The 14933-nt window shown below is 31.1% G+C and overlaps 1 protein-coding gene across 5 annotated transcripts in view; it reads right to left on the bottom strand.

The window, feature by feature from the left end:
• LOC134852817 (neuropeptides capa receptor-like) overlaps nucleotides 1-14933 on the bottom strand; it is a 98335-nt gene that overhangs the window by 56620 nt on the left and 26782 nt on the right. For all 5 annotated transcript variants that reach the window (XM_063868627.1, XM_063868626.1, XM_063868625.1 and 2 more), the window contains 4 exons: nucleotides 13633-13706; nucleotides 13160-13219; nucleotides 1624-1700; nucleotides 1165-1270 (listed from right to left, as the gene is read on the bottom strand). The gene's annotated coding sequence lies outside the window, so the exon portion shown is untranslated. The remainder of the gene's footprint in view (nucleotides 1-1164; nucleotides 1271-1623; nucleotides 1701-13159; nucleotides 13220-13632; nucleotides 13707-14933) is intronic.

The following is a 14933-nucleotide window of genomic DNA, read 5'->3' as shown; positions in this document are numbered from 1 at the left end:
GTCTTTTAAATTCAAGCTTTTTTTCTTGTCAAAAAACAGCTCGAACAAAAGAAAAACAAAGTTAATTTCAGTTGTTATGATTGTGTTCGTATTTTTCAGTGTCACCTGCGCAGCAATCACTTATGTTTGTTTCTGTAATCACTTGCTGACTGATGCAGTTAAACTAAAAAACAAAATATTGTACTCTTAAAAGAATAGCTGTTTTATTTGCAAGTATCAATAAAAGTCCCTACTGATATAGAAAAAAAATAGAAACTGTTACTTTTATTTCAAACTTCGTCATTTTTTTTGCGGTGTGATGATAGAATCTAATAAAAAAACATAGATTATCGATATAGATTTTTTAAGTATAATTGGCCACGTTCTTCATCGTAAAGTATTTAGAACAACAAAAAAAAACAAAAAAAAATTTCTAAATATTTTTTTTTGGAGTTTCCTAGGCTTTTCTTTCAACTTTAATCCTAAGAGAGCGCTAATCAAATTCGAATTTAACTTGTCTAAAATCAAATTTTATGAATTAACTTGATTTTTCAGCTTGCCACTAGATGCCTATTTTAACCTTTTATAAGCCTGCTTGCCCGCTTATTCGCTGAAAACCGGACATAAATTTAAAATTTTAGAACGGTTTTCTTGACACAAAACTTTTTGATTTTTGTTAAGTTAGTTCGAATCACAAATGAAATCATTTTATTACATTACATCACTCGAATTTTTCCGGCGAAGGTTTGTGGTACCTGATTTTGTATGGAAACAAAAAAGAAAAAAAACTAAAACATACTCGAATAAAAAGTTCCTCCCCCCTTTCAACGATCGGAAGAATGAATCTCGATGTTTTTTTCGTGATGGGCATAATTGTTTAACAAGCAAACAAAATATCTCTAAAAATTAAATAGCGAACGGTTAAAAGGTGGAAAATTTTACTTTTCCTGAAAAAGTAAACCCATTGAAAAACTAGACATTTTGGTTAGAGTTACACAAAAAGGGGAGTATTTCTTAATTTAGGCAGTTTTATTTCAAATACGATATTGGCTTTAAAAATTTTCACACAAACGAATCAGAACCAAAAAGGGCTGAACAACTTAGGGAGGGATTTAAAATTATTCGCTGAAATGAACAACTATTTTCTACCAACTAATCTTTCAAACAAACTTATGCATGACTTACTGAGATGGAAATTTTCTCGTGTTTCTGCACGGTTCAAACGGACATTTGAAACATTTGGAATTCGAGGCCTGTGGTCTTTTCAAATTCAGTTTCTGTTATTGTCGGGCTGAATAAAAAACATTTGGCATACTGCACACAATTAATCGGAAATAACTGTCGGCTAATTTCAAATTTCTTGTCAATTTTTTGCAATCAGAGTTGTTTGTTTGTAAACTTCGGGTCATAAATTTTGGGAAGAACTAGATGACCATAAAAACAACAGAAGTGAAGCCATTTATAGCCCTCGAGTTTAGACAACTTTTCGAAATTTATGAAGAACTTTGTGAAGTTTGAACTTCAAAAGGTACAGATTTTCCCACTTCTATTCTTAATTTGGTCCGTTGAGTTCTGTATTAACCAAACTAACTTGCATAATAACTTGGTTTAAACTTATAATAACATATGGCCTATTTGACTAACCTGTCAAACTTTCTTGTATCTGCAGGTGTTGGTGATTTTCACGTTCTCCAGTTATTTCTTGTCAAGAGAAGTCTGGGCTAGACAAAATTGGGCAAATTAGTCGGAAAAGGGAGGAACACAGGGCGAATACCTTTTCTGATCGAGTGACCAATCGGTCAAACATTGATTCAAGTTTGATCGCAATTTTGATCACTTAAGCTGAAATATATTTTTCCATGTGCTAGGAACGTCTAGAAGTCTTTTTCCAAGATTGAGTATAATTTCAAACGATAGTGTAATCGTTTTCAACTGTAAAAATTTTTCTTCCCACTTTCCCGAAAGGTTTCAAAAAATTGTGAATTTTGTAGTGTTTCAAGAAATGCAAAAAATTAGACCTCAATTAATGAAGTCAAAAATTTGACTCAGATTTGAATCATAATTTTGGTAAGCAATTGCATTTTCTTTTTTAGCATTAGAATTCACATAAATGAATGCATTCTTTTAAGGTGAAAAATTTTTTGAATCATATTTTGTTTTTGATTCAAATATAGATTATATAATAATCATGCAAATGAATAAATGTTGAAATCTGAAACTGAATAAAATTGCCCAGTGGACAAATAGTAGTGATTACTTTTTAAACTTATTGACTCAGTCAAAAATAAGGTTTGAGACAAAATCACGATCAAAGTTTTGACAGGAACAAATAACCAAATTAACATATATTAATCAAAAACTGAAAAATTGCTTGCAAAAAAGTGGCATTTTTCAGAAACACAGATTGTCAAATTGTTCAAATAATCCAGAGTTGGCCGACTTAAATTATTTAAAATAAATTGAGGGTCGACCTATATAATCGTTAGCGACCTATATAACATATGTCAAATTTCTGACTTTCGTTGTGCATATTCGATTAATAAATAACTCGAAAACAGGAGGGGGGGGGGGGGTGTTTGTACCTTGTGCGATAATGGTTCTGGTATCTCAACTTTTTATGACTCAATCAACGGCTTTTCGTGGTATTTCGTAGGGCAGGGCGAATCTTCGTAGCCGGCGACAGCTCGTAACGGGCGACAGTTTATAACAAACGACAATTCGTAGCAAGCCACAAATCACATAAAGCCATTTGCAAGTAGGAAATGCTTGTTCGGTTTCGATCAGTTTCTAATCAATTCAATGATGTTTTATAGTTATTTTTTTTTGCGATTTGCAGAGCATCTATCAATCCAGCCTGCTAAGAATGAGCATTTTCTTATTTCCCAAAATGCTCCAGCTTAACTCCACATTATTTTTTCAGATTTTCTGGAAAATTGTGTTTCTGGAACTTTCAACTGACATCCTTAATGCAGCAGAGTTCAGAAAGGCAATATTAGACTCATTACAAAACCAAACAATGTTTTTTTTTGTGAATTGTGAGCCGATTCCGCGAATGGCCAAAAAGTGTCACGGAAGGCGCAAAATTGCTTGTTTTATTGGATCTTCTTTGCTATTTTGGAATTCATGAAAACAGAGCTGCAACACTGTATCATTCCAAATTGCTCCAAAAACAGGCAAATGTGCGGAATCTGCAACAAATTTTGAGGAATCCGGAACAGTTTGTGGAACCCACAAAAAATAAGTCTTATGTTTTGTAAAATTACGCTGTCGCGTAATCGGCAACTGTCAGCAGAATCCGCAAAATGTAAGCGGAATTCTAAAAAAATGTGAGCAAAAATTTGTGAGAGGATTTTTTTTTGTCTTCGAAATTTTCAATGGTAGAGTAAACTGAAATATTACTTTTTCACACTGACATTACCGTACCATTACCTTTTTTTTACTGAATTGAGGCCAACTAGTTGGCTTAACACATTTTTAAATGGCCAAAAGTACTCCAACAAAAACCCGTATATTTACCATTCAAAAATTTTGTGAGAATTTGGGATTTAACGAAAAATCTTAAATCTTTTTCTCTTTTGGCGTTTTTTTTTATTTTATAGTTCGTATAAAGAGAAGTTTTTTAACTAAAGAGGATTTGGAGGGTTATGCTTGATATATTAGAGATTTTTTTATTTTAAAAAAAGATCCCAAAAGACTTTCATTGATGAAAAAAGTAACGCTCAATTGGTTTCACTCACTAAATCAGTGTTTTTGAGAAATTGAAATAAAAATTTAAAATGCCATTCAGCTGTTTGGAATCAGTTGTGACCGAACCTTGAAAAAAACTGACGAACTAAGGGAATCTACAAAAGTAGGATAATCTTTAGTCCTTTTTTTTATGTTAGCAGTTCTTCAGTAAAAAGCCTTAAAGAAACAATCTACCATAACTTTATATCCAATTTTGTTCTTTAAACGTCTCAAAATTCATGCTAACGAAGGCTCTGTTAAGGATTTTTTTTATTGTTTATCGAAATTCAAAATTTTCATTGATGAGTTTAGAGTGACCTATTTTGAGGTTTATGATATATGTTTCTCTGTCCTCCATCCTTATCTTTACAACAAAAGGGTTGATTTTACAAAATAAACTTCGAGAGTAAGAAGTTGGTACAATGATGGTAAGAAGTTTCGAATTCTTCATAATCAACAAGTAACAACCTTGTGTATAAATATAAAAAATAGTGTAAAAAGTTTACTACATGCAAACTGTTCGGAGACATAACAGAAGACTTCTCATATCTCTTTGTCGGTTTATCAAAAACATATTGAAAGCTTTTTCAAAAAAACTAAGGTTAAAAATGTCTTCACGAAGTTTTGTGCAATTGTACAACAGGGAAAGAAAGTTTTGATTATTTTTTTTGTTTTTAACTGATTATTGTCTGAGTGGGAGAATTGGTGAAAAGAAAATAACAAAAATTGGGCTTATCTTTGATTTGATCAGATGTTGATACCAAAAATACTGATATTTTATAAAATTTTTACAAGTTATTGTTGTGTAAATACTGTCTTCTAAAAAAACTAGCGAACTTTACAAAAAAGAGTACCTATAAAATGTCCAATAAATCAGATCTTTGCTCTAAATTTTGCATAAGGTGCGGTGAAATTTTTTTCTCTGTTCAATTTAGGCGTCAACATGAACGATTTTTTTCTCTGAAAAAAATTTTCGGGGAAGAAATTTCCTGACTTATCAGAAAATTTTAAGACAAATTCAACTTTTATATCTAAGTTTGCTTTGTTTTTAAGCAATTCTGTTTCTGTAATTTGAATTTAATAAAGGTGCTTTTTTCTGTCAAACAAATCTAATGCCCGAAAAAAAAATTCGGGGTAGTGTAGTTAAGTTTTGACAAATCAAAGAATAGCGCTTGAATTTTTTTACAAAAAAAGTCCAGTTTGAGGTAACCAATTTTTACAAGCAAAAAAAAAAAAACATATCGGCACCATTTGATGAGTTTGTTTTTTGCTTTTGATTCAATCAGAATCTAAATTTAGCATACACTAAACTGTACAAAATTGTTCTTTTTTTGTTTTTGCTTCAGTAAAACGTCTTAATGTACATCGTCATTGTTTCTGAGAACTAATTTAATCTTCTAATAGTAGAAAGACTCAAGAATTTTAGAAAAAAAATCAGAGTCTTCTTAGTGTGGAAACCTTGCTAAAAGTTTGTGGTTTAGTTTTTACCTCAGAAGAGAGTTTTCGGAAGCCTGACATATCTTATTGTAAGCAAAAAAGAGAACTACACCAGAAAAAAGTGAAAAAAGGGAAGTACTGGTAAAACTGAAGAAAATCTTGAGGAAAATGTAATTATTCCAATTGATTGTACGATTTTTTTTGAATGAGAAACAACAAACTGCTGCTTTAAGTTTACGGCAAAAATGAACAAAAATGTGTCCTTAAGACAAACTGTTCCCCAAACTGACTTGGATGTAGACCAAAAAAGAAAAACAAAATAAATTTCCTGAAGATTAAGCAAAAAAAAACATACATATCAGCACCATTTGATGAGTTTGTTTTTTGCTTTTGATTCAATCAGAATCTAAATTTAGCATACACTAAACTGTACAAAATTGTTCTTTTTTTGTTTTTGCTTCAGTAAAACATCTTAATGTACATCGTCATTGTTTCTGAGAACTAATTTAATCTTCTAATAGTAGAAAGACTCAAGAATTTTAGAAAAAAAATCAGAGTCTTCTTAGTGTGGAAACCTAGCTAAAAATTTGTGATTTTAGTTTTTACCTCAGAAGAGAGTTTTCAGAAGCCTCACATATCTTGTTGTAAGCAAAAAAGAGAACTACACCAGAAAAAAGTGAAAAAAGGGAAGTACTGGTAAAACTGAAGAAAATCTTGAGGAAAATATAACTATTCCAATTCATTGTACGATTTTTTTTGAATGAGAAACAACAAACTGCTGCTTTAAGTTTACCGCAAAAATGAACAAAAATGTGTCCTTAAGACAAACTGTTCCCCAAACTGACTTGGATGCAGACCAAAAAAGAAAAACAAATTAAATTCCCTGAAGATTAAGCAAATTTGATATGAAGCAACTTACTTTAAGAAGTTTGTGACCTCAAACTTTTTACCACGTAAAAAATTCTTTTTTGTCTTCTTGGATCTAGTCAATAGTAAACAAACAATATCAAACTGAGCCTATTGTCTGGACCAACAAAATCGTATTAGAAATAGTCTCCAAAAACTTGTAAGAAATTACGTTTGTTTTTGTAATTTGTTTTTAAATTTAAAACTTATAAGTGATTGGTTAAAATGACACATTTTAGCTAGTATAAACAAACAAGTTCGATTTTAAGAAAAAGTTAATTTTCAGAAACTTTGTTGAGCTACATCAGTGGCTCATTTTGATAAAAGTTTGACAGTAAGTGACTCGATAGTTTTGGCGTGGTTTTTGACCATTTGAACACCGAATATTATCTTTTTTGGGTCCAAAATTTGGCCTCGGTCTTTTTGCTTGCAGTCAACCCTGCTCGAGAAAAAAAACGTGTTGTAATTAACTTTCAATTTCAAGTGTTCGTCCAAAAAATTTCTATCAGCGCCGTGCAAGAAGCAGAAATTATCCAATAAGAGCCATTTTCATTTTCCTATTTGAATTATTTTGAAACTAAGTCTTTTTACTACTGTAAAAATCTGTAAAAACAAAATACAAAAAGTTTTATTTTTTTCTAGCGTTTTTTTTTAATTTTAGGTGAAAAAATGTGAAAAAACTTTATGGATAAACAAAAAGTCAATTTTTGTCCCCATTTTTTTAAATTCAGCCCCATTGAATGAAGAAAGAAACTCTTGATTTTTTGTCAGTCTTTATTAACAATTTGAAAACCAAATCCAATTTCTTAACTTGATCTCCCTCTAATTGATTATATCATCTGTTCGAGTCCGTCTAATTTATCCGATAGCTCTTAAAGGCTCCGAGTTTACTGGCCCGGCGTTTTTCATGCAGGATTTTTCCCTTCTTTTTAGTTTGTTTTAGATATGCAAATTCAAGTTTTTTAATTTTTATTGTGAGCAGGCGTTATCTCAATTTTTTGTGAGAGTAATCATCTAAAACATCTAGAAGTTTAGTATTTCATGGCTATTTTTGAGGCTTTATTTGTGTTTTTGATCCAATCAGCATCCAAGTTCAGAATTATTCTATATCACAAACGAAGAAGATACTTTTTCTTTTTGCTCCAGTGAAAACGTTTAGCCGTACGTCCGTTTTCTGAGTACTCTCCTTTACATCCCAGAAAAACTCAACAAGTTACCCAATTTTCTTGTAGCTTAACAAATACTCAAAAATGTTTAATCTCCAGGTTTTAAAGTAAAAAGGTTTGGAAAAAACAGATGCTTTTTATTCGTTTTTGAACTCCACAAAGTGTTTTGGACTCTGCAAATGTTGTTAAAATTTCTGCAAAGTCGGCTGCTTTTGGAGCAATTTTGAGCATTACAATATTTTAGCTCTATGATTGTGGAATCCAAGACAGCAAAAAATCAAATAAAAAAGCTGTGTCGCGGATTTCGCGACAAATCTGCAGTGAGCCTGTTAAGTTATCGGTTGCCTTAAACCCATACTACAAAATTTAAACAAATTTACTATATTTGAAAATTTCATTCAATTTCTAAAAAGTTCTTCAACTGTGTCTTGGGATTTTCCTTTTTAAAAAACCTGTTTCTGATTTTTAAAGTTTTTATACGTTACTTTTGTGTTAGTAGTTAAAGTGATAGAGTTTGTACTGGTAAAAGTGAAAAAAAATCTTCAGGAAAATGTAACTATTCCAATTAATAGTACGATGTACGATTTTTTTGAATGAAAACAACAAACTGCTGATTTAAACTTGCCGCAAAAATGAACAAAAATGTGTCCTTAAGACAAATTGTTCCCCAAACTGAATAAGTTTTAGACCGAAAAAGAAAAACGAAATTAAATTCCCTGTAGTTTAAGCAAATTTGATATGAAGCAACTTATTTAAGAAGTTTGTGACCACAAACATTTTACCACGAAAAGATTTCTTTTTTGTCTTCTGGTGTCTATTCAATGGTAAACAAACTATATCAAACTGAGCTTTTTGTCTGGACCAACAAAATCGTATTAGAAATAGTCTCCAAAAACTTGTAAGAACATACGTTTGTTTTTGTAATTTGTTTTTAAATTTAAGACTTATAGTTGATTGGTTATAATGACACTTTTTAGCTAGCATAAAAAAAACAAGTTCGATTTTAAGAAAAAGTTAATTTTCAGAAACTTTGTTGAGCTACATCAGTGGCACATTTTGATAAAAGTTTGACAAAAAGTGACTCGATAGTTTTGGCGTGGTTTTTGACCATTTGAACACCGAATATTATCTTTTTTGGGTCCAAAACTTTGCCTCTGTCTTTTTGCTTGCAGTCAACCCTGCTCGAGAAACAAAACTTGTTGTAATTAAATTTCAGTTTCAAGTGTTCATCCGAAAAATTTCTATCAGCGCCTTACAAGAAGCAGAAATTATCCAATAAGAGCCATTTTCATATTCCTATTTGAATTATTTTGAAACTCAGTTTTTTCTACTACTTTAAAAATCTGTAAAAACAAAATACAAAAAGTTTTGATTTTTTTATTCTAGCGTTTTTTTAATTTTAGGTGAAAAATTGTGAAAAAACTTTATGGATAAACAAAAAGTCAATTTTTGTCCCCATTTTTTTTAAATTCAGCCCCATTGAATGAAGAAAGAAACTCTTGATTTTTGGTCAGTCTTTATTAACAATTTGAAAACCAAATCCAATTTCTTAACTTGATCTCCCTCTAATTGATTATATCATCTGTTCGAGTCCGTCTAATTTATCCGATAGCTCTTAAAGGCTCCGAGTTTACTGGTCCGGCGTTGTTCATGCAGGATTTTTTCCATTCTTTTTAGTTTGTTTTAGATATGCAAATTCAAGTTTTTTATTTTTTATTGTGAGCAGGCGTTATCTCAATTTTTTGTGAGAGTAATCATCTAAAACATCTAGAAGTTTAGTAACTCATGGCTATTATTTCCTTTTTTAGTATTTTGAATATGAAACTGAATCTTCTCTCTGTCAAACTATTTTTTGCCCGGAGAATTTCATTTAAACTTTTGTAGTTATGTTTTGAATAAACAAAGCATGATTTTTTTCTAAAACAAAATTGAAGCAAGCATTTTTCTACAAGAACAAAAAACATATGAGGAGGCACTCTTTGAGGCTTTTTTTGTGTTTTTGATCCAATCAGCATCCAAGTTCAGGATTCTATATCACAAACGAAGAAGATATTTTTTCTTTTTGCTCCAGTGAAAACGTTTACGTCCGTTTTCTGAGTACTCTACTTTACATCCCAGAAAAACTCAACAAAGTACCCAATTTTCTTGTAGCTTAACAAATACTTAAAAATGTTTAATCTCCAGATTTTTTCAAATCAAACTTAATAAATTTGGCAAGTTCAAAACTGGCAAAATTACAGAAGGAAAAATTCAATGATATAAATGTTGACTCCAAAGAAAAACTGGAATGAACTATAGTGACTCGGACAACCTTACTTTGAAAAGGTTTCGATTGCTTTTCAATCTATAATACGATTAAAGTACGCTTCAAATTTTTGGTTGTTTTTCAATGTGTCATTTGATAATTTAAAGACAAAAAACTTTTGGTTTTTCGATAAAATAAAAAGGTTTGGAAAAAACAGATGCTATTTATTCGTTTTTGAATTTCACAAAATGTTTTGGACTCTGCAAATGTTGTTAAAGTTTCTGCAAAGTCGGCTGCTTTTGGAGCGATTCTGAGTATTACAATATTTTAGCTCTATGATTGTGGAATCCAGGACAGCAAAAAATCAAATAAAAAAGCTGTGTCGCGGATTTCGCGACAAATCTGCTGTGAGCCTGTTAAGTTATCGGTTGCCCTAAACCCATATTACAAAGTTTAAACGAATTTACTAAATTTGAAAATTTCATTCAATTTCAAATAAGTTCTTCAACTGTGTCTTGGGATTTTCCTTTTCAAAAAACATGTTTCTGATTTTTAAAGTTTTTATACGTTACTTTTTGTGTTAATAGTTAAAATGATAGAGTTTGTACTGGTAAAACTGAAAAAAAAAATCTTTAACTAAATGTAACTATTCCAATTATTAGTACGATTTTTTTGAATGAGAAAAACAAACTGCTGATTTAAATTTACCGCAAAAATGAACAAAAATGTGTCCTTAAGACAAATTGTTCCCCAAACTGAATAAGTTTTAGACCGAAAAGGATAAACGAAATTAAATTCCCTGAAGTTTAAGCAAATTTGATATGAAGCAACTCATTTTAAGAAGTTTGTGACCACAAACATTTTACCACGAAAAGATTTCTTTTTTGTCTTCTTGTGTCTATCCAATAGAAGCCAAACTATATCAAACTGAGCCTATAGTCTGTCCATCAAAATCGTTTTAGAAATAGTCTCCAAAAACTTGTAAGAAAATACGTTTGTTTTTGTAATTTGTTTTTAAGTTCAAAACTCATAGTTGATTTGTTAAAATGACACAATTTGGTTAACATAAAAAACAAGTGCGATTTTAAGAAAAAGTTACTTTTCAGAAACTTTGTTGAGCTACATCAGTGGCTTATTTTGATAAAAGTTTGACAGTAAGTGACTCAGTAGTTTTTGCGTGGTTTTTGACTATTTAAACACCTAATATTATCTATTGTTGGGTTCACTTTTGAGGCCCACTTTTTGCAAAACAAAATGCACCATACTAAGTTTGCTAAAAAAATTAAGCAAAATTTGGCCTCTATCTTTTTGCTTGCAGTCAACCCCGCTCGAGAAAAAAAATGTGTTTCAATTTTCAGTTTTAAGTGTTTCGTCAGGATAATTTCTATCAGCACCGTACAAGAAGCAGAAATTATCCGATAAGAGCCGTTTTCAATTTTTCTTTTTGATTTTTTTTTGAAATTAAGTTTTTCCAGTTCTTTTTGCCAGTGTAAAAAAAACTGTAAAAACAAAAAACAATAAGTTTTTTTATTATTTGAAGCGTTTTTTTTAGCTCAAGTGCCAAACTGTGAAAAAACAAGCTGTCAGCCTGTTAAGTTATCGGTTGCCTTAAACCCATATTATAAAGTTTAAAAAAATTTACTATATTTGAAAGTTTTATTCAATTTCTAATAAGTTCTTCAACTGTGTCTTGAGATTTTCCTTCTCGAAAAACCTGTTTCTGATTTTTAAAGTTTTTATACGTTACTTTGTGTGTTAGTAGTTAGTGTGATAGAGTTTGTTTATTTAATAACTTTAAAAGATTGAAGAAGAATTTCACCGATGAGTTAGACTTCAAACGAAGTGTCTCTGGCCAGTTTTTTTTATTAGATTCGAAGAAGAACTTCGAATTGAATTCGAAGTTCTTCTTCGAATTCAATTCGAAATCAATAGGGCTTTAGTGTAACGCCACAAAATCTCGGTAGATTGCCTTAGTCAGCTTAGATTATCAATGTCTTTTATAGTGACCATAGAATAGCAGTAAAACGAAAAGTCTGCTGAAAATTTCAAAAAAGCGAGATTTCGGTTTTTGTTCAAACAAAAAACGTTCAAACTGTTGAAAAACAGGTGCCAAGTTTTTAGCACGCGCTCTACAAAATTAAGAAAAAATCTGCTTCAAACAATATGCCTATACTAATGCCTAATATACTCAAACCTACTAAAAATTTGGTTCACATCATTGAAAATTTAGTTTAATTTATCTGTTGATTTAGGTTCCGAGCGCTTACAAGCTTTAGTACTTTTGAAAAGGATGTTTGACTACCTGAAATCAGATCTTAAGAATTACATTCAAAATGAGACCAAACAAATAGGACTAAAACAATTGAGTCTATCTTCTTGGAAGCGACTTTGGCTTTATACTTTATTGTACTTTTTTTGATTAATGCACTCTATAAGTTAATCGTGTATCAATCACAATCGCGAAAGAGGCTGTGAATTATAAGTAGAAAGAAATTAAGTTTTAACGCATAAAGAAATAAGTTAAAGGTCTAATTGATCGTGTTTGCTCAAATTTTTGGAACACAAAACCCAATTTTTATTATGCTTATTCAAATTTCTCAAGCATTGTGAAGACAGTTTTTGTGGTCTTAGACTTTTCTTACTGCAAAAATATTTTAAAGATACATCTTCAAAATAAGTTTGAGAAGACATGGGTTTTCTTTCTGTTTGGTTACTGTTTTGCGGAACTAACAGACTGAGATAAAATTGGTTCCAGAAAACGGAAAAATGGACTCATTGATGCAAAAATGTACCAGTCTCAGCTCAAATAAAACCTCCATTTCATCGAGCAGTTCTTTATTTGACTTGGTTTTAACGTTTTTTCTTTTTCTGAGACCACTTTAAATGAAAAAGTTAATGAAGAATTATTTAACTTACTAGGGTGCTACTTTCGGTTTACACACAAAATTTTCACAAAGTAAAATTTTGAGTTGATTTATTTATAAAAGGGAGGGAGAAGGAGTACATCTAGAAAAAAGTGAGTAATGGTAAATTGTGATAATTTTTGGAATGGAAAATTGAAACGTGACATGGTATCATTCCTAGTTAATACGTTAATTTATGTTGATAGTATCAGTTTCAAGTTGGATACTTTTCTGAGAAAAACAGCATTACCAGACGTTTTTGAGTCATTTTTTACGTCTAGGATGTTCACAGACTTTCAGAAAAATCAAAATCATCTCGCGACTCTGATGCGAGCTGAGTTGTTTTTGTTTTTTAAAATGCATAACCCCTGTTGAACGTTAATTTCCAGATTGGTGTGAGGTTAAGACTCTAGAGTAATAACACTTTGCAAATGTCTTCTGATATATAGTTATTCTTCCTAATTCGAAACATCTACTACTGAACAACAAGATTTCTAGTCGATTGCTGTGAAAATAGCAGAAGTGTTTCCGGTTAATTCGACACACTTTTTAATGGAAAACAAGACTTCTCGCTGGTTGCTCTAGAGTTAGCAAAATTTATTCCAATTACGTTTGTTATTTGAAACAGTTCCAAAAACTGTGAAAGTTTCTTTTACTTGTAATAAGTTTTTCAAATGTTTTTTTGCTCTTTCTTTTTGATTTTTTAAAAGTTTTTTATTAAGTTAGTTCCTATGATTTAAAATAAGGTTACCGATATCATTCTTTTTCAAGTTATGAGGATTAAACTAGAAACTTACCGACGATTTAGTTTAACATTGAATTTCAAGGTCTCTGGCCAGTCTTCTTGGCTGGAGAATCTAAAAAACAGAAAAATTCTAACTTATTTTTCTAAGAATTGAAATCAAAATCAATAGGGATTCAATTTATTGCCACACGACTTCAGTGATATTGACTGAAACAAGACGCACAATACGGCGTAGATCTTTCCAGTCAATTGATCAGTGTGCCGGACCCAAATCAGAAGATCTTTATCAAACTTTGAGTTCAATTTGTCAGAAAAAAGGAGATCAGTTGTATGGTTCTTATTCTCAAAAATTGGGTTTTTTGTGTCCGTAGAAAATGAATAAAAATGTAGGAGCGATTTAGAGAAAAAAAACTGCTGACTGAATTTTAAAAAAGAACTTCAACTATTCGAAAGAGCTACCGAAAACACACGCTCCCGTTTGTTATATCCTTGAAAATTTATAGGTGAAAAACTTGTTTTACTCACCTGGTGATTAATTTTCCGAGGGCTGATAAGCTTGAGGAGTATTGAAGAGGCTGACTGACTACTTAAAATCAGATCTAAAGAAAAAATGCTTTTAAGATGATACCAAAACAAAGAGGATTAAAAGAATTAAGTCAACGTTCTTGGTAGTAGATTTAGCCTTATACTTCAATGTATTCAATGCACATACTTATTTTAAGCACCAATTTATTACTAAGATAATCGCGGAAGGGGCAGAATATTGCAAATAGAGAGAAAAATGTTGAGAACGCAGAGAGACAAAAATTTTTCAAAAAAATGGGAATGGAAGAAATCGCTAATGCAAAAATGTTACAAATTAAGCTCAAAATAAATTCAATTATTTTTCCAGCAAATCCTGCGTGCCTATTGGATTCAATTTCTAGATCATGTTTCATCTTTCGAAAATAATCAATCATTTTTAAAAAGTTTTTGGAGAAATAATTAACTTGATTGAGGCTCAATTTCGGTTTGCATATAATTTTTTTACTCAGCAAGTTTTTTAGTTCATCTTTTCACAATAAGCGTGAGAGACAACGGGCACGTTCAGCAATGTTGTGGTTAGAAATAAGTTAAGGGTCATTATTGGGGGATGGAGGAGGGGTTGTGGTTGTGAGCGTTCAAACTCAGCTGTACTGTTAAAAATTTGGGAGAAATCAAAATTTAGCAACAGATAGGCTTAAGTAAGTCAAAAAGTGTTAGAGACGGGGAGTAAATTTAGAAACAAACGTGGGCAGGTGTCAATTGAGGGCAAGTTTTGGAGGGCGGTTAAATAGAGCGTAAATTTTTTGTTGGGTTTTTTATAGTTTTGGGGATATCGTTTTGCATGAACTCTACAAATGTGAAGATTTAGAAATAGAGTAGGTCATAACTAATGCCAAAAAGTGGGGTTTTTTCAACTAGGTTCACTGAACGTTGGAACAGATTCTGATTAAAGTTTTTAAATGAATTGCAATTATTTTAACGTTTATTTAAACCCGTTTGAAGTAGTTAAGGAGTAAAACTTATACATAATCAGTGGAAATGTGTGTTAGTGATTGTTGTTCATTATGGATGATGTTTACAATTGCAGTTAAGTTTCTATCTTATTTTTTTTCTCTGAGTTTTTTCTATTTTTTTGGTTTCTTCTGTTATTATCGCGGGTTACACAGCCAGGGACTCGGCTTTTCTGCCAGAAGCTCAAGAGTCCAGGTAACATGAGTCTTTCAAAAATCTTGCCACAAAGTCTAAGATTTCTTTTTTCAAAACTTTTGCAAAAACGCACTTAAAGCTATTAGTTCTCCTCA

This window comes from Symsagittifera roscoffensis, chromosome 8 (genome assembly GCF_963678635.1).
Source record: "Symsagittifera roscoffensis chromosome 8, txSymRosc1.1, whole genome shotgun sequence".
In the NCBI taxonomy this organism is placed as follows: Eukaryota; Metazoa; Xenacoelomorpha; order Acoela; family Convolutidae; genus Symsagittifera; species Symsagittifera roscoffensis.
This window is presented reverse-complemented; position numbering and strand designations above follow the sequence as displayed.